Below are 21,328 nucleotides of genomic sequence, written 5' to 3' on the forward strand. Positions count from 1 at the left end.
ATGTCATAATTGACTTATTTATTAGCACTTCCAGTTCTTCCTGCTTATTACCTATACTTCTCACATTTGTGTATAGGCATCTAAAATACTGATTTGACCTTGCCTCCCAGTTTTGCCCTGTCCCTCCTTTCTCTCTGCCATTATAGCCCACACTCCCTCCCGTTTCCAACCCATCTCCAGGTCTCCATGTTCTCCACTTACCCGTGGGCTTTCCTCACCTGGCCCCGTTGAACCTAGTTTAAAGCCCTCCTCACTAGGGGTATGTCTACACTACCCTCCTATTTCGAAGTAGGAGGGTAATGTAGGCATACCGCACTTGCAAATGAAGCCCGGGATTTGAATTTCCCGGGCTTCATTTGCATAAACTGGGAGCCGCCATTTTTAAATCCCAGCTAGTTCGAACCCCGTGCCGCGCGGCTACACGCGGCATGGAGTAGCTAGTTCGGATTAGGCTTCTAATCCGAAATAGCTGTACTCCTCGTGGAATGGGGTTCGAACTAGCCGGGATTTAAAAATGGCGGCTCCCGGTTTATGCAAATGAAGCCCGGGAAATTCAAATCCCGGGCTTCATTTGCAAGTGCGGTATGCCTACATTAACCTCCTACTTCGAAATAGGAGGGTAGTGTAGACATACCCTAGGTTAGCTAGTCTGTGTCCAAATAGGGTCTTTCCCCTCCTCAAAAGGTGAATGCCATCTCTGCCTAGTAGTCCTTCCTGGAATAGCATCCCGTGGTCGAGGAAGCCAAAGCCCTCTTGGTGACACTATCTTCGCAGCCAGGCATTCACCTCCAGGATGCACCTGTCTCTGCCTGGGCCCCTACCTTCGACAGGAAGGATCGAAGAGAATACCACCTGTGCTCCAAACTCCTTCACCCATACTCCCAGAGCCCCGTAGTCACTCTTGACCTGCTCAGTGTCACACCTCGCAGTATCATTTGTTCCCACATGGATGTGCCAGCATGGGGTAGTAGTCAGAGGGACGGACAATCCTCAACAATGCCTCTGTAACATCTCAGATACGGGCCCGTGGTAGACAGCATACCTCCTGAGATAAAATGTCAGGGCAACAGGTGGGCGCCTCTGTCCCCCTCAGAAGGGAGTCTCCGACCACCACTACCGTATGTTTCCTATTCACAATGGTGGCAGCAGACCTCCCAGCCTTGGGGGTATGAGGCTTCTCCTCCTTTGTTGTAGGGGGTGATTCCTTATTTCCTGTATAAAGAAGAGCATAACAGTTTCCTAGTACCACGATGGGAGGGTTCGGAGCAGGGGTGGAGCAGTGCCTGCTGCCAGAAGTAACCAGCTGCCAGTGTCCACTCTGAGCCGTCTCCTCCTCCACCAGTGGTGTGTCTGCAGTCCTGTGTACTGAGACAGCTACCTCAGCTGTCTCCTCATGAACACGGTCCAGGAATTGCTCGTGGATTCAGGTGCTCCTCAACCTAGCCACCTCCTCCTGTAGCTCTCCCACCTGCTGCCTGAGAGATTCCACCAGCAGGCAGCTTTCTCATTGGATGATCTCCACAGCCTGCAAGCCACAGTCCCTGCAAAACCACACCAGGATCTGGGCAGAGGCATCTATGCTCAGGCACTCTGTCTGGCTACAGGCACAGGTGGAGGAGACAGAAGCAGTGCTGGCACAAGTGTTGCGGGTCTTCCTGACTATTGTAGGCCTCCCTCTTGCAAACTCCCTCTTAAACTCCCCTGTCTTCAGCCCCCTGACTGCTTTTGCTCCCTGGTCGCTCTAATCTGCAAATTTTGCTTTAATCTGCTAATTTCCTGGAAACTGGAAAAGGGTCAGAAAAGAGTAACAAAACAGATTAAAATGGCTGCTGTATGAGAGCTGATCAATAAAATGGGGACTTCTCAGTTTGGAAAAGTGACAATTAAGGTGGGATATGATAGAGGCCTCTAAAATCATGACTGGTGTAGAAAAAGTAAGGAAGGAAGTGTGTTTTACTCCATCTCATAACACAAGAATAGGAGTCACCAAATGAAATTAATAGCAACAGGTTTAAAACAATCAGAAGTGTTTTTACATAATGCACAATCAGCCTTGGGAAATCCTTGCCAGAGGATGTTGTGAAGGCTAAGGCTATAATAGGTCTCAAAAAAGAACTAGTGAAGTTCATGGCAGCTAGGCTACCAATGGTCAGGATGGGAAGAGATGATGCCCCTAGACTGTTTCCAGAAGCTGGAAATGGCTGACAAGGAATAGATCACTTGTTGATTACCTATTCTGTTCATTCCTTCTAGGACACCAGGCATTGGCCACTGTTAGAAGATAAAGTTAATTATTTCCTCTTTATAGATACTAGATGTGGAAGATAGGTGTTTCATGTTCTCCTAGCACTCCCTCTACAAAATATGTCAGCAATGGAGAAATTGACTTGTGGCTGGTGACGTCACCAAAAAATCTGAGCTCTGGAGACTCTTCCTTCTTCAGAGGAAGATAGTCACTGTGTTCAAGGAAGGAGGACAAAAATATTGAGCTCTTGAGGTCAGTGAATCAAAAAGGATGGCCCAGAGAAGCTGAGGGAAAGGAGTGAATGAGAGAAAGAGAGAGAGGTGAGTTCCTCTTGGAGGATATAGGGCATCTTCTTCCATACTCTCCTCATGTATGATTTCCTATTGCTTCCGCTTGGAGATTTTGGCTTCTTTATCCCCTTGTTCTCATGTATTACTGCTTCCAAGTGATCATGCCATGATTGTTCTGGAGTTGTTCTCTGTTAATACTCTCTGTTGTGTATCCCCAACAAACCAAATCTTGCAACAAACCAAATCTTCACCAAACTAAACTTAGCAGGTCCTCTCTCTTCCTCTTCACAGTTCTACATTCCATCCTCCACTCCATCCAAATTTTGTCCTACTATTCCAGCCTTATATATTTTTTATACACATACTACAGCCACTACTTTCAAAACACACCTTTGCTGGTCAAATTAAATATGGTTTCTCAGGGCATATGGCAGTAGCATCTGAAGGAGCTGCTGCCTTCAAATATCATTGGCTGTGTCTAGACTGGCAAGTTTTTCCGCAAAAGCAGTTGCTTTTGCAGAAAAACTTGCCAGCTGTCTACACTGGCCGCTTGATTTTGCGCAAAAGCACTGACGTTCTACTGTCCGAAATCAGTGCTTCTTGCGCAAATGCTTTGACATTCCTGTTCGGGCAAAAGCCCTTTTCCAGAAATGCTTTTGCACAAAAGGGCCAGTGTAGACAGCTGAAAACCATTTTGCGCAAAAAAGCCCCGATGATGAAAATGGAGATCGGGGCTTTCTTGCGCAAAACCGCGTCTAGATTGGCGCGGACGCTTTTCTGCAAAAAGTGCTTTTGCAGAAAAGCGTCCGTGCCAATCTAGATGCTCTTTTCCGCAAATGCTTTTAACGGAAAAACTTTTCCTTTAAAAGCATTTGTGGAAAATCATGTCAGTCTAGACGTAGCCATTGTGTTCAATCTCATTAATGTACTATAATATCTCTCAGTCCATGGTTACATATAAATAGCCTAGGGAGGTTGTGGAATCTTCATCTCTAGAAATATGAAAGAGCATGTTTGATAGACATCCATCAGGCATGGTCTAGATGGTGCTCAGTCCTGCCATGAGGGCAGGAGACTGGACTCCATGATCTCTTGAGGAGCCTTCCAGTTCTAGTGTTCTATGATTCTAATGTAGCCCACACACCTCTTGGATATAGTGTTCTGTCCTCTCTATTAAAACTGAGAATACATAGAGAGAGTAATGAGTCTCCTCTACAGTCTTAGCTAAGGACATTGTTCCATTTAGTTCATTTGTTAGAAGCTAATGCACAAAACTCCAGATGCCCAGATTCGATCCCACCTGCCAATGACTGGGATCCATCTGTGTTACACATACTCAAAAATTATATTTACTGGCTAATTAAATGTATGCAGGAAGGGGGAAATTGTAGCCTTTTGGTCCTAAAATCTCAGGTCTCTTCCAGATGAGCTACAAGAGACTCTCTACAAGCTGTGGGCTGTAAGAAGACTTTAGTTAGGAACAAATTTTCCACAAGATCTAAAACCATGCAAAATACTGTCTGATTTTAGATGTTATTAAAAATATAGAAAAGGTCACAAACTCTGCACAACACATTACCAGAAAGATGACAAATTAGAAGGGAGTAGAAAGTACAGAGAACAGTCACAAACAGTGCATTGGAGAGAATGGTTTGAAGAAAAATTAGAAGAGATTTTGGCTTCTTTATCCCCTTGTTCTCATGTATTACTGCTTCCAAGTGATCATGCCATGATTGTTCTGGAGTTGTTCTCTGTTAATACTCTCTGTTGTGTATCCCCAACAAACCAAATCTTGCAACAAACCAAATCTTCACCAAACTAAACTTAGCAGGTCCTCTCTCTTCCTCTCCACAGTTCTACATTCCATCCTCCACTCCATCCAAATTTTGTCCTACTATTCCAGCCTTATATATTTTTTATACACATACTACAGCCACTACTTTCAAAACACACCTTTGCTGGTCAAATTAAATATGGTTTCTCAGGGCATATGGCAGTAGCATCTGAAGGAGCTGCTGCCTTCAAATATCATTGGCTGTGTCTAGACTGGCAAGTTTTTCCGCAAAAGCAGTTGCTTTTGCAGAAAAACTTGCCAGCTGTCTACACTGGCCGCTTGATTTTGCACAAAAGCACTGATGTTCTACTGTCCGAAATCAGTGCTTCTTGCGCAAATGCTTTGACATTCCTGTTCGGGCAAAAGCCCTTTTCCAGAAATGCTTTTGCACAAAAAGGCCAGTGTAGACAGTTGAAAACCTGGCCAAGGAAATATGTCATTCTAGTTAGCTGAAGTATTTAGAGAAAAGATTTATTTAGTTCCTACTGTACATCTAGGAGTAAATAGCTGAACTTAAGAAAGGAAAAACATAGGACACATATCAATAACTTCAGAAGAGTGAGAGATCTATTCAAGTGTCTCAAAAGATGTGGTGGAAGCCCTTCATTTAAAGACTAGAGCAGGTTGTAAAAGGTATACAATTTTACACAAAACTTCATGAACATGTCAAACCTTTTCCTCCCCTCAAAATGTGACACTTCAGTTGCAAAATTCATCAATCTTTTGGTTTGTTCTGTTTTATTTGGTTCTTTGAAAACTAGACTAGTTAAAGCACTAGAAAATGTACAACAGGGATGAATGCTGAACTGGACAGAAGATGGAATGAATCATTTAATAAGATTTTCCATGTTTGAATTCCATGGGTCTACGAACTTTCAACCAACCTGAGCTGATTTGTAGTTTTGAAGTTCTGCATTATTTCAATGAGAAATTTGAAATCCAGACTGAGTTTCCCTGAGGTTTCCTTCTAATTCAAGGATCTAAACCACATCAGCTGACCAAGAAGAAAATATTTGAATAAATCCTGTTAAATGAAACCTTCATATTTTGCACAGCTCTGTTTAAATAATCTCTTCTGATCATCATAAGAAAGAGAGAAAAAGACAAGATTGCTAAAACTTGAGGGTTACGTCTAGACTGGCATGATTTTCTGCAAATGGGTTTAACAGAAAAGTTTTTCCATTAAAAGCATTTGCGGAAAAGAGCATCTAGATTGGCACAGACACTTTTCCGCAAAAGCACTTTTTGCAGAAAAGTGTCCGTGCCAATCTAGACATGGTTTTGTGCAAGAAAGCCCTGATCGCCATTTTCATGATCGGGGCTTTTTTGCGCAAAACAATACCACGTTGTCTACACTGGCCCTCTTGCACAAAAGCATTTGTGCAAGAGGGCTTTTGCCTGAACGGGAGCAGCATAGCATTTCCGCAAGAACACTGACAATCTTACATGAGATCGTCAGTGTTCTTGTAGAAATTCAAGCGGCAAGACAGTGTAGACAGCTGGCAAGTTTTTCCACAAAAGCAGCTGCTTTTGCGGAAAAACTTGCCAGTCTAGACGCAGCCGAGCTGTTTCAGTATAGTACATATTCAGAAGATGGAACTAATGAATGTAGAGAGTACATTATAATGGGTTCAAGTTAATTACAGACATCCTCCAGAGCCAACCATAGATGGTACCTCAAAGGTTTTAATTCCTTGATCAAATGCTGCACAATATTGGTGTTCTGTCTCTTAAGAAACCCAGCCCCTGCTACACATCTCACATGTGCAAACAGAAATGTTATTGTTTATTATTTATTGGTTGTATTATAGTAGCATCTACATGCTAAAAGGCCTGATCAAGGTGAAGGATTCCCTTGTGCTAAGCACTATACAGACATATAATTCTCCATCTAAATGACTGTCCGCACATAGCAGATGGACCAAACAAACAAGAGGGAAATGTTAGGAGGATGAGGAAATGAAACAAACAGAATTTGGCAGAGAGGCAGAAGTCACAGTGCATTGTTGTTTTCCTAACCAGTGCCAGGGAAGAGTCATTTATAGGGATCACAGCACAGGTAGGGACCGAAAAGGAATAAGGTGGCAGCTCATAAGGAATTTTGATATGAGCATCATGGGAGAAAGTATGAAGCAAAATGCAGGACAATGTAGCAAGTTTTGGAGTGGGAAGTGCACAGGTGGAAGTCTGAAGCAGAGGTAACTTGCAGAGCAAAGGTGGTGTAAAATATGTACAGGGCAACATGAATAGTTTCAAATGTAAAAGACAATGTGGTGCCACCAGCTGTTGCAGAACATGTAGAAAATGTCTCTGAATAAGACATAAAATTAGGCATAGCTAAGTTTCGTTACAATAACCTAACATCTTCCTTTCCATATGTATGAAAAGCTTTATTATAAATCCTATAGGGTTATTGAGATTCATTAGGAGAGAAGATCGGTAGGATCTTTTTAAAGACCATCTGTTTTGGGTCTGGGATCATCACCTTGTCAGGCTGTGAGGAACACTGTGTCCAGCAGGAAATAACAAATACAGTTTTAAAATTCATAGGATGTTTTTCTGATTAATAATGCAGATGCCTTACTTTGCCTCATTTTAAAGTCTGTTTCAGGGAACAATTGAAGTCTCCCATTCTGTTTTGAAGATTTTTGTTTCTTTGAAGAAGGATGTCTTGGAATCAGGAGTAGTTTTTTGCAGATCTAAGCTTTTGGTATCACCACAGGTTTTTTTGGGGGGGGGAGGGCGGGAAGGGGATGTTCCTTTTCGTAGTACTGGTTCCGTGTCTAATTTGATATATTATTTGTCTCCTTAAAAATCTTAGTTGAACACCTTGCAAAATAATATTTTCAGAACTGTCATCACTTTGTGATTAATAAAATATAGGCTACATGTTCCATACACAAAACTACAGTTGACACTATTTGGGTTTTGAAACTGCAAAGACACAAAAGACCTTTTTGATGTTATTGCAAAATGCAACCAAAGCAATTACATTTTGTCACTATCTGTTATTTTTAAAGAAGTAGAATAAATGCAAAACTTTCAAACTTTTCAAGGAAGAAAGATTTAAATGTAACTTCATTATTTAAAACATACAGAGACTTCTAGCAAGGGCATTAAGAAATCTAGGCTCATTTTTGCATATGGGCACAACACACATTTCTCATTAATGTTAACTGGATTTATATGCCTGCATCAAAGGAAGAATGTAGGTTTAAATGTGATACATGGCCATGCTCAAATCTTTTTCCCTTTGGCATTTTGAACATTTTCTACTGCTTTTCTCAGAAGCCGTTTGTTTTGAGCTAAACAAAAGTTTACTACAGTGCCTAATAATGCTTGCTTAATTGCTTTATCAAGGTCAACGTACCTGGTCCACCTACACAAATATGCTTTTTCTTTCATAGCCCTATTCAGGAGGTTTTATTATGTTGGCTTTTTCTTCCCAAAGGCATTTGAATTATAATCAAAAAAATGAATCATGAGCATCCACCCCAAAACTGAGATTTCATCAAAAGGGAAGGGTAAGTGGAAGGAGGTGAGAGAGGAATGGGGTACGAGCCCCCGATGGGGAGGACTGTGCTGGCTCTGCGGGCTTCTGGGGGTGGAAGCTCTCCTGCAGCCCCCAATTGCCCCCTCTCCCCAGATGGCACCCTGCGGCAAGTGCAGCCGGTCTGATGGCCGAGTGCTGTGATGTGCCCAGTGTGGGCACTCAGGGCACTCCAAGACAGGACTGCTTTGCAAGTTAAATATGGACCCCTGAGAACTGGACCCCTGAGAACTGTCTGTCTGGGGTGGGGGTCGGGTCCCTTTAAGCACAGCCCTTGGCTAGCCTGAGGCAGCATCTCCACGCTCTAAGTCCTCATCTGATGCCCTGCCGGCACTGCCTCCGGCCATCCTTAACCCCGGTTCAGGGTCCACTTAATGTGGACATGCTAGTTTGAATTAGCAAAACACTAATTCGACCTAGTTTTTTAGTCTGGATGCGTTAGTTCGAATTAGCTTAGTTGTGTTGTAATTAACTAAGTTAGTTCGAATTAGCGCTGTAGTGTAGACGTACCCTGAGTCACAAATCCTACCCTGGCCTGCTTTTGGGTCAGCAACATAAGTGTTGCCCATTACTTAGGATAAGTTGAAAGTTTATAGCGTAGAAGACCATAGTAAATAAATGTTAAATACAGTCATGGCACTATATATTCACTAAAGGATTGTACATTGGAGAACTGAAATTCTGTGTTTTTTATGCTATGCATAAAACATACTTGTGTGTATTTACAGTCACTTGTACTTCTAATCTATATCATTTGTTTAGACTTTATGGGCAGATATTGATTTAAAAAAAATCGAAGGTGAAAAGGGTTGCAGATTGTTTTGTAAAAACATTCACTGAAATGTTTTCTTCAATTATCAACCATTAGGAGGAGAGGAGATGGAGGGGGGATATGATAGAGGTCTATAAAAGCACGAGTGGGGGTGGAGAGGGTGCATACAGAAAAGTTCTTCATTAGTTCCCATAATAGAAGGACTAGAGGACACCAAAGGAAAGGAATGGGTAGTAGGCTTCAAACTAGTAACAGAAAGTTAACAGGATGAGGTTTAATAAAGAGAAATGCAAAGTGCTCCACTTAGGAAGGAACAATCAGTTCCATACATACAAGATGGGAAGCGACTGTCTAGGAAGGAGCATGGCAGAAAGGGATCTAGGGGTCATAGTGGACCACAAGTTGAATATGAGTCAACAGTGTGATGCTGTTGCAAAAAAAGCAAATATGATTCTAGGTTGTATCAACAGGTGTGTTGTAAGCAAAACTCGTGAAGTCATTCTGCCGCTCTACTCTGCACTAGTTAGGCCTCAGCTGGAGTACTATGTCCAGTTCTGGGTGCCACATTTCAAGAAAGATGTGGAGAAATTGGAAAGGGTACAGAGAAGAGCGACAAGAATGATTAAAGGTCTAGAGAACATGACCTATGAAGCCAGGCTTCATGAACTGGGCTTGTTTAGTTTGGAAAAAAGAAGATTAAGGGGGGACATGATAGTGGTTTTCAAATATCTAAAAGGGTGTCACAAGGAGGAAGGAGAAAATTTGTTCCTCTTGGTTTCTGAGGACAGGACAAGGAGTAATGGGCTTAAAGTGCAGCAGGGGAGGTTTAGATTGGACATTAGGAAAAAATTCCTAACTGTCAGGGTGGTGAAATATTGGAATAAATTGCCAAGGGAGGTGGTGGAATCTCCCTCTCTGGAGATATTTAAGAACAGGTTAGATAGACATCTGTCAGGGATGGTGTAGACAGAGCTTGGTCCTGCCTTGAGGGCGGGGGGCTGGACTCGATGACCTCTTGAGGTCCCTTCCAGTCCTATTATTCTATGATTCTATGATTTTATGAAAGTTGTTCTTCACAAAGCAAAGAGTCAACCTGTGGAACTCCTTGCTGCAGGAGGCTGTGAAGGCTAGAACTAGAACAGAGTTTAAAGAGAAGTGAGATAAAGTGATGGAGGTTGGGTCCATGGAGTGGTATTAGCCAGGGGGTAGGAGTGGTGTCCCTGCCCAAAGTTTGTGGAAGGCTGGAGAGGGATGGCACGATACAAATGGCTTGGTCACTGTCTTCGGTCCATTCCCTCCAGGGTCTCTAGGGTTGGCTGCTGTCGGAAGACAGGCTACTGGGCTAGATGGACCTTTGGTCTGACCCAGTACAGCCATTGTAAGCTCAGGGCTCAGGGTCGGGGGTCTCAGTGGACCACCTTGATTTTCATGCACACCTGCTCCTGGGTGGCCAGGCTGGCAGCTATCCTGCCCTAGATGGCCACTTTCCTGTGCCTACTGCGGAGGTCGTGGACAAGGTCCACGATGTCCACACTAGACCAGGCGGGTGCCCGCCACTTGCGGTCCCGGGCAAGCTCCCGAGAGCCGCCAGCCTGGTCCCGGGAAGAGGGGGAGGGCTGGGGGGCATCGGGTGGCTGGCTCGAGCCATGCCAGGTGCAGGGTCTGTTAGTTCGAATTAACTTTGTAGTGTAGACATACCCTCAGAGATGCAATTTAGTTTCTCATTTTCTGTTACTTCAGGTGGGAAAAGTAATCTGCCTTCTCCCTTTCCGATGGACTACCTCCCATGCATACCAGCTCTGATCTCCTGGCTGGCATTTTGGGGAGGGAGTCATTCTTCTTTCCATCTGTCCACTGTATATTATGGTGGGTGGGAGTAACAACTTCCTCTGTGCATTGTAACCAAATCAGAATCGGGGCTCCATTATAACTGGGAGCTCTTTTATAGGACATAATACAGTATAAAATACAAAAAGTAAAAATAAGGTTTCATTTTGGGGCTGCAGATATATGTCCTTTATAAACCCTGTTTTCCATCACCCAGATTTTTCTGAAACATTCCCTGTTGGGCTGAAAGGTTCCCTGCCAGGTGATTGTCCTGAGGTGATTGTTTTTAAATGTTCAAGTAAAATCTATTGGTTCATTGCAGACTTCGCTGATGTACATTTTTCCCACTGTGAGAAAAAGTTTTTATTTTTCTGAAAGGGGCTCATCAAAACTTTGAAACATAAAACTTGGCATGTTGGTAGGTCCTAATGCATAGTGATTTGTTAGTTGCACAAATGTTAGCTGAATATTAATAAAGTACTGCATGATTAATAAATTGGCTCTGTGCATGCACCAGAGGACAATTCCTGCCTGTGTTGGGGAGGATTGTTTATGAACTTAAGCTTTTATTACTTTAAAATCATTGGATGGATTTTCCTCCCAATTTTTTTCTTTTAAGTGTTAAGTTTGTGGCATTGGCTATTCAGTTCATATGAAGAGATAACATTTCTTTCCTCCACAGGAAGCAAATTAAGTCACTATACAAACATTGTTCTAGCAAGCACCTAGTCCCATGCTTCCCCTGGTTAGATGTCTTATACATTTATGCAGTTACTATGCATGATTTCCAACCCTCACTTTTTATAGATAGCAGAGCTCGTGAGCCTTCCAGATTGAAATCTTGCTTGCTGGTTTAGCATTTCTGTGAAAAGAAAACTTAACCCAGATTGTTTTGGCAGGCCATAGACCATAATTCCTTCAGAAAAGTCCTAATAGAATAATTATCTTGAAGACAAGATTGCCTGAATCAAAGACAATTTTTCAAAATGCAAGGTGACAAAAAACCAGATTGTGCAATATCCCACCCTTATTTGTTAGAATGTAACAGTTGTGCAAATGGACATATAGAAAACACTCGAAGCTGCCAGATGCAAAAGAAAGGATCTTTCTCTACTCGGGGTGGTGGAAGTCAGCAAGCAGCACCTAAACTCATTTGACGTTGATGCACCATTACTGATCCACACTTTGCACTAGCTCCCCATACTGTTCCCAATCAATTTTAACGTCCTTGTACTAATTTTTACAGACAAAATTCTCAGAAGTATCGAGCACTCAGGACTACCATTGATTTACGTTAACTCGATCTAATAACAAATTGAGCCTTGAACTATTAATGTCCTTGACCTTCAAGGCCTTCATGGGCACGGGCCCAAGCTGCCTCAGAAACTGCTGGTGACAGCTGGTCCATCATGACAACTGTAATTAAAAAAGAAAGTGAAGCTATGGGTGAAATTCCTACAGCAAGGGACAGAGCATTCTCATTATCAGGACCTCTACTGTGGAATTCATTATCCTTAAATCATGCCACATTTTAATCTTAAGCAAGGTATTGGGCCATTCGTGGACTGTCTGTATTGGGGTGATTGTCATCTTTATTTTGTTCACCTGACAGTCTACTGCCAACATTTCTGTTTTTACCTCAAATAAGGAAGTGTTGACAATAATGCTATCTGGCTTAAGAATATCTTTTTCTTTCCTAGTGGTTCTTTGCCAGTCTGCAGACTTTGTTTCCCTGCATTTATTAAAAATAATTACTACTTTTTTTAAAAAAGAGCAAATTATCATTTACAATTATGAACCGGGGGTGTTCCTTTTCTCAAGCCAAGAGCATTGCTAACTCGGACATGACACAGATGTATGCCTCAAGATCAAAAAGTGAAAAAAGGAGGCGGAGTGGTATATTGATGGCTTCACATCTATAAAGAATTCTCCCCAAGGTGTGCTCATGCATCTGTTATTTGTTTAGGTAAATATATACTGACAGCTTTAGAGATTTATTCAGGTGAGCATCTGTAGACACAAGACCATGTCAAGCAGCTGTGAGGTGGAACAAGGGGGTAGTGAAGTGCTTCCATTATGATTAAAATGGTTAATATAGAATTGATTGTATATAAAATGCCAGAGAGATTTTCAGAAATTGGAAAGTTATTCTCTCTCCTGTTCTCCCTCAGGACCGTGGTTGCTGTGAGGTCCAAAACAACCTGCTCATTGATAGTGGACTACAGAACATCCAGCAACAGGGATTGACTGTGACCGACTCATCCCATCTGTATTGAAGATATTTATGTCAAGACTATTTATTATGAATTATATTGATGAAATGCTAAAAAAAATCTATTTTATTTGTAAACTATTATTCCAACATTAGAATGGGCATTACATTGTTTTTATTTCAGCTGGGGCAAGATGAATAACAACATCTCTCTTCTGATACTGTATGTGCTAATTATCTTGAGGAAAAAGAGAACAACAAAACCCTGTTGAGCCATAGAGCAACGGAAGTTCATTCAACTGATGTTCCTTTGCTAACAGTGAGAGCAACATATATAAAATGTCATCATATATTTGTGAAGTCAAATGCACATTCAGTGCTAGAAATTGACCTTCATTTCTCTCCCACGGCCATAAATCCATTTCATTGTTTGACATGGTTGGCTGAATTACAAATTATTGCCTTAGTGACTGTCTGAATGTAAGCAACACTATTGGTACAGATGCTTCTGCAGTGCACCTCTACGTCACAGCTTTGTGCTATAAAAATATAAACGCTTAAATGTGATGCTTAAACCTCACAGTCAGCCTGCAATAGGGCAGCAAACTAATAAAGCCGAAATACAAATTTGGCTTTAGTCCTGTGACAACATTACAGTGTGCTCTCATATCAAACATTAACACTTTTATACACACGTGACAAGATCTTTCAGTGGGCTGGTACTTAATTCCTTACTGTACATTTCTGGAGCACAAATGCTGTTTTTCTGGGAGGAAAATAACACCGAGGAAAGCCATTTCTCAGAAATAATGCAGGACTATTTCTCGTCTCATCCAAATTGGATTTCATTGACTACATTAGATTTGCTCCCATTTTATAGTAACATACATGAGATTAGAACCTGGACCTGTGTCTTAGTGGGGTTTTTGTTTTTGTTTTTGTTTTGCGTGCTGCTGAACTGCTTTTGAACATGTGCAACCTGAAACTATGGTTATATATTATTATAATATCTGCAGTGCTCCCCATTAACTTTTTAAAAGCCACCTTTATCACTGTCTAGGAACTAAAAAATTAATTTACTGGTGAAGTATGAATAATGGAATGACTGAACCATGGCATGTTTTATTTTCCCCAATGTGAAGCTATAAGAGATAATATTCCCATTGGGTCTGAAACCTGCAGCTGGCTGGCTAATTAGCCTTACCTGCTGCACCTGGGAAAAGACCAGCAACTTAATTGGCTGATCCACATAAAAGGAGGGGCAGATAATGTAAAGAGGGGGCTCTAATATCCGTGAATGTTTAGAGCAAGTGCTGGGAGAAGCAGTCTGAAGAAACTGAGGGACAGAAGAGAAATTGGGGAAATTCTTGTATCACAAATGGCTCTGAGGTAAGAGCCAGGAACTTTGGGTTGATGAACTCATGATGCAAGAGACAGACTTGGGGGGAAAGGAACTAACCTTTGCAGGACAAGACTGTGAAATTTTGGTCTTCCTTTTGTTAAGAAGGCTTGAAATAAAATGCATGGTAATTAATTGGACTGGAGACTATTCTGCCTGCATTCTGTGAGAAGGCCCCAGGCATGATTTCCCCAGGGAGGGGCTTGACCCTGCCTGGAACCAGACTGGGTCCGGCCAGAAGAGGGTAGCCCCAATCCTTTATTTCTGATCTGAAAGCTATTTGAGAGTTGAGAGTATTTTAATGTTGTCCAGAGTTTTTCTGCAGAGAAGACAAAGGAAAAGCAGTTGTTCTGCACACATAAGTAGCCCTTCACGTCTTCTCTAGGAACTCATATGGAGGTGAACAGGTCTCTTCACCACCAGTCTCCTGAAATTGGGCTACGTGTACTGAAATGCATGCTAAAAGCAATGCCAACAAGTCAAAAGGAAGTCCAAGCCTTTTAAGCACCAGTGTTTCAAAAACTGGAAGGGACTCCCATCATATGGCTATATGATGGCCTTTTAAATGGTGTGATCCTATTCCCCATACTGCTGGACAGAAGTCCTCAGGAAAGCCACTGAGACTGGCAGCCTTTTGGGCAGTCTCGGTAGAATCCAAAGATCTTGAAAAGTGAGCTTCTGTCATATTTTCAGAACTTCTAAGAACAGAAAGATTCTAGAAAACTGGAAAGGGGCAAACATGGTGCCCATCTATAATAAGGGAAATAAGAATGATCTAGGAAGCTACAGACTAGTCACTTTGACTTCTGTGCCAGGAAAGATAATGAAGCAGGTAATTAAGGAATTTATCTGCAAACCTCTGGAAGAAAACAAGGTGATAGATAAAAGCCAGTATGGTTTTATAAAGAACAAATCATGTCAAACCAAACTGATAGCTTTCTTTGATAGGATAACAAGTCTTGTGAATAATAGAGAAGCAGTGGATGCGGTATATCTAGACTTTAGTAAGGCATTTGATATGGTCTCACATGACGTGCTTATCAATAAATTAGGCAAATACACCTTAGATGGGGCTACTATAAGGTGGGTGCATAACTGGCTGGATAACTGTTCTCAGAGACTTCAGAGGGTAGCCGAGTTAGTCTGTTACTGAAAAAAACAACAAATGGTCTGGTAGCACAAATGACCGGTCATCTGAAGAAGTGGGCTGTGCCCACGAAAGCTCATGATACCATCTACATGTTTTGTTAATCTATAAAGTACTACAAGACCATTTGTTGTTTTGGTCGCAAAGAGTAGTTATTAATAGTTCACAGTCAGGCTGGAATGGCATAAAATGTGGAGTTCTACAGGCATCTGTTTGGGGACAGGAGCTGTTCAATATCTTCAGCAATGATTCAGATGATGGCATAGAGAATATGCTTATTAAGTCTGCAGATGCTTTGGAGGATAGGGTCATAATTCAAAATGATCTGGACCAACTGGAGAAATGGTCTGAGGTAAGTAGGATGAAGTTTAATATGGACAAATGCAAAGTACTCCCCTTAGGAAGGAATAATCCATTTCACACATATAGAATGGGAACTGATTGGCAAGGAAGGAGTACTGCAGAAAAAGATCATAGTAGACCAAAAGCTAAATATGAGTCAACAGTGTGGCACTGTTGCAAAAAAATGCATTCTGGGATTCATTAATAGGAATGTTGTGAGCAAGAGATGAGAAGTCATTCTTCTGCTCTTCTCTGTGCTGATTAGGACTCATTTGAAATATTGTGTCCAGTTCTGGGCACCACATTTCAAGAAAGATGTGGAGAAACTGGAGATGGTCCAGAGAAGAGCAACAAAAATGATTAAAGGTCTAGAGAACATGATCTATGAGTGAAGACTGAAAGAACTGGACTTGTTTAGTTTGGAAAAAAGAAGACTGAGAGGGGACATGATAGCAGTTTTCAAGTACCTAATAGGGAGTTACAAGGAGGAAGGAGAAAAATTGTTCACCTTGGCCTCTGATGATAGGACAAGAAGAAATGGGTTTATGTTGCAGCAAGAGAAGTTTAAGTTGGACATTAGGAAAAACTTCCTAACTGTTAGGGTGGATAAACACTGAATTAAATTGCCTAGGGAGGTTATGGAATCTCCATCACGGGAGATATTTAGGAACAGGTTAGACAGACATCTATCAGGCATGATCTAGATGGTGTTTGGTCCTGCCATTAGGGTAGAAGACTGGGCTTGATGAGCTCTGGAGGTCCCTTCAGTTCTAGTATTCTCTGATTTTATGCAATGGCTGAGCAAACAGAAAACCATATGTTACTCCTGCCCATGCTCTAGCTGTTCAGTGAATGACAATAGTGACTAGGGCTTCCAGCTTGCTCATATGTAAAATATGAATAAGAACAATCTACTTAGTAAAATACTATAGATTATAACTTTGACTGATAAAGATAATAGTGTAGAAATAACATACTTCTATAAGGTAGTTGACTTGGTACAGTATTACATTTTGATGATATAAAATCAATATGGTGAATATTAAATAGATCAAAATTTAATTGTAAACAGGGAATCATTATCAAGTGGGCATATTCTTAAAGGAGTTGCACAGGAATAAGTTGTTAAAGTAGTTTGACACTTTTGCAAAGATCTGGAATAAAGCCTAAAATCATTCCTGATAGAATCTGCAGATAATGAAGAGAACAGGTCACTGATGCAGAGCAAACTGTACCAATTAGTAAACCTGGCACAAGCAAACAATATATCTAAGAACAAAGAAAGTTCCCACACTGGTTAGCCCTTGGAGAGGTGATGGTCTGAGACCATCTGTGGTGCTCTGAGGGGGTTGTGATCAAGAAGACCAGGAGGGGTCAGAGGTACAGTTAGACCATATATCTCATGTCTGTCCATGTTTCAGCGTAATTGAGTTCATGATAGGTCTATTTAAGGGGTCACAGCTCATTTCTGTTTTGTTCTCTGGAGGAACACAGACATGCTGTGGTTGGATTCAATTGCTAAATTCCATGTGCCTTGAAGTTACCCAGTTCTGGATCCCACAGGATACGTCTACACAGTGGCGTTATTTCGGGATAACATCCTTTATCCCAAAATAGCATTGTGCGCGTCTTAACAGCACTCACGTTATTTCAAAATAGATTTTAAATAACGGGCATCTTATTCTGGTTTCCTGTAAACCTCATTGCACAAGGAATAAGGAAGACACTGGAATAGAGCTCTCTTTCAAAATAAGCTACGGAATTCACATAGCTCCAATTGCGTATCTTATTTTGAGCTACGTGCAACTGTAGACGTACCCTCAAGTGTCAAGCCCCTTGTTGCTGCTAGAACCCAGAATTATTGGCTCACCCTTCTGAGTCACCATTGCTTAGAAATGTTCCTCCAGGTTCAACCTGGCAGTGGAAGCTTTAGTTACACCCTCCATGTGATAGTACAGCCAGGCAACACAGGCTTAGCAAAGGAACTTTCATCCACAAACCATTTTTACTCTTAAAAACAAGTTACATTTTTATGGTAAACAAAATACTTGAATGCAATGCCTCTAAGTCTAACTTCACTGTGTTGATGAGTCCTGGGTTCGATATGTTGCCCAGATCTTTCAAGGTACTTAGGCTTCTAACTTCCAATAGTTCTATGGAAATAGGGAGCCTAAATAGAATCATAGAATCATAGGCCTGGAAGGGACCTCAAGAGGTCATCGAGTCCAGCCCCCCGCCCTCAAGGCAGGACCAAGCTCCGTCTACACCATCCCTGACAGATGTCTATCTAACCTGTTCTTCAATATCTCCAGAGAGGGAGATTCCACCACCTCCCTTGGCAATTTATTCCAATATTTGACCACCCTGGGTATGTCTACACTACCCCGCTAGTTCGAACTAGCGGGATAATGTAGGCATACCGCAATTGCAAATGAAGCCCGGGATTTGAATTTCCCGGGCTTCATTTGCATAAGCGGGGCACCGCCATTTTTAAATCCCCGCTCGTTCGAATCCCGTGCCGCGCGGCTACACGCGGCACGAACTAGGTAGTTCGAACTAGGCTTCCTAGTTCGAACTACCGTTACTCCTTGTGGAATGAGGAGTAACGGTAGTTCGAACTAGGAAGCCTAGTTTGAACTACCTAGTTCGTGCCGCGTGTAGCTGCGCGGCACGGGGTTCAAACGAGTGGGGCTTTAAAAATGGCGGCGCCCCCCTTATGCAAATGAAGCCCGGGAAATTCAAATCCCGGGCTTCATTTGCAATTGTGGTATGCCTACATTACCCCGCTAGTTCGAACTAGAGGGGTAGTGTAGACATACCCCCTGACAGTTAGGAATTTTTTCCTAATATCCAATCTAAACCTCCCTTGCTGCACTTTAAGCCCATTACTCCTTGTCCTGTCCTCAGAAACCAAGAGGAACAAATTTTCTCCTTCCTCTTTGTGACACCCTTTTAGATATTTGAAAACCGCTATCATGTCCCCCCTTAATCTTCTTTTTTCCAAACTAAACAAGCCCAGTTCATGAAGCCTGGCTTCATAGGTCATGTTCTCCAGACCTTTAATCATTCTTGTAGCTCTTCTCTGTACCCTTTCCAATTTCTCCACATCTTTCTTGAAATGTGGCACCCAGAACTGGACACAGTACTCCAGCTGAGGACTAACTAGTGCAGAGTAGAGCGGCAGAATGACTTCACGAGTTTTGCTTACAACACACCTGTTGATACAACCTAGAATCATATTTGCTTTTTTTGCAACAGCATCACACTGTTGACTCATATTCAACTTGTGGTCCACTATGACCCCTGGATCTCTTTCCGCCATGCTCCTTCCTAGACAGTCGCTTCCCATCTTGTATGTATGGAACTGATTGTTCCTTCCTAAGTGGAGCACTTTGCATTTCTCTTTATTAAACTTCATCCTGTTTACCTCTGACCATTTCTCTAACTTGCTAAGGTCATTTTGAATTATGTCCCTATCCTCCAAAGAAGTTGCAACCCCACCCAGTTTGGTATCATCTGCAAACTTAATAAGTATACTCTCTATCCCAATATCTACATCATTGATGAAGATATTGAACAGTACGGGTCCCAAAACAGACCCTTGCGGAACTCCACTTGTTATTCCTTTCCAGCAGGATTTAGCACCATTAACAACAACTCTCTGTCTACAGTTATCCAGCCAATTATGCACCCACCTTATCGTGGCCCTATCTAAGTTATATTTGCCTAGTTTATCAATAAGAATATCATGCGAGACTGTATCAAATGCCTTACTAAAGTCTAGGTATATGACATCCACCGCTTCTCCCTTATCCACAAGGCTCGTTATCCTATCAAAGAAAGCTATCAGATTAGTTTAGCATGACTTGTTCTTCACAAACCCATGCTGGCTATTCGCTATCACTTTATTACCTTCCAAGTGTTTGCATATGATTTCCTTAATTACCTGCTCCATTATCTTCCCTGGGACAGACGTTAAACTGACCGGTCTGTAGTTTCCTGGGTTGTTCTTATTCCCCTTTTTATAGATGGGCACAATATTTGCCCTTTTCCAGTCTTCTGGAATCTCTCCTGTCTTCCATGATTTTTCAAAGATCATAGCTAAAGGCTCAGATACCTCCTTCAAAGATCATACCTAAAGGCTCAGATACCTCCTCAAATACCTTGGAAGATCTGAGCTTGAGTCCTTTGAACAGGCAGGTTTTTCCAGCATCTCCCAGACAGCTTCTGGATAGAGAGTTGTTCACAGTCAACTGCCCTTGTTGACAGCCAACCATTAGGGCAGAACTATTTAATGTTGATGCCACTCGCTTGCTCTGTTTCTGGCTTCAAGGCATTGGAGACCTAGGTTAAAGTTCTGCTTCACGTCAGATCTTCTTATGAGACCTTAAGCAAATTATTCATTCTCTCTGTGCTTCAGTTTCCCATCTGTAAAATGCCCATGTAGTACTATCCTGCCTTACAAAGAGGTAGTGAGGATAAATACAGTGATACTATGGTGATTGGAGACATACAGTTTTATAGCCATTCCCTATGGCATATTGGATTTTTGCAGAAGTTAATCAAGTTAGAACCGAATGACTTTCATGCTCCAAGAATCATATTCAGTTTTTTCTTACGTAGTCTTCAAAGTGAAATCCAAAATGGTGTCCATGATCAGCTTCGTCAATCAATGTTTAAAATCAACGACTGCATCTAGACTGGCAAGTTTTTCCGCAAAAGCAGCTGCTTTTGTGCAAAAACCTGCCAGGTGTCTACACTGGCCACTTGATTTTGCACAAAAACACTGACGTTCTACTGTCTGAAATCAGTGCTTCTTGCACAAATGCTTTGACGTTCCCGTTTGGGCAAAAGCCCTTTTCTGAAAATGTTTTTGCGTAAGAGAGCCAGTGTAGACAGCTAAAAACTGTTTTGCACAAAAAAGCCCCGATGGCGAAAATGGCGATCGGGGCTTTCTTGCACAAAACCGTGTCTAGATTGGCACGGATGCTTTTCCGCAAAAAGTGCTTTTGCGGAAAAGCATCCGTGCCAATCTAGACGCTCTTTTCCACAAATTCTTTTAACGGAAAAACTTTTCCGTTAAAAGCATTTGCAGAAAATCATGCCAGTCTTGATGTAGCCAACCAGTCAAGACTTACATTACAGGCAGTCCCTGAGTTACGCGGATCCGACTTATGTTGGATCCGCAGTTACGAACGGGGCTTTTCTCGCCCCGGAGGACTGGAGCGGCGGGTCGTCCAGATGCGCTGCAGTCCCGCCGCCCCCATCCTCCAGGGCGAGAAAAGCTGCTCCATGTCTCCCTGGTCTGCTGGGGGAGGGGGGGAGCCCCCCCCCAGCAGACCAGAGAGCAAAGCCTTGGAGCACGCCCGCAGCGGAACAGCCCGGGTGCGTCCAGGCTGTTCCGCTGCGGGTGTGCTCCACGGCTTTGCTCCCCATCTCCCTGGTCAGCAGACCAGGGAGACAGAGCAAAGCTGTGGAGGACGTGGGCGGTCCTGCCACCCGCGTCTCTCTGGTCTGCTGGGGGGGGGGTGCAGCTAGTGCCACCCCTCCCTCCCCCAGCAGACCAGGCTTTTCTTGCCTACCCCTGGGGTAGAGCAGTTGGGGCGCTGCCGGGTTGGTCCCGCAGCACCGCTCCTCGGCACTACTGTACCAACCGGGAAGCACCCCAGCTGCTCTGCCCCAGGCGTCCTGATTCAGCCACTGCTGGTCA

The sequence above is a fragment of the Pelodiscus sinensis genome, chromosome 4 (genome assembly GCF_052426305.1).
Source record: "Pelodiscus sinensis isolate ZL-2025 chromosome 4, ASM5242630v1, whole genome shotgun sequence".
In the NCBI taxonomy this organism is placed as follows: Eukaryota; Metazoa; Chordata; order Testudines; family Trionychidae; genus Pelodiscus; species Pelodiscus sinensis.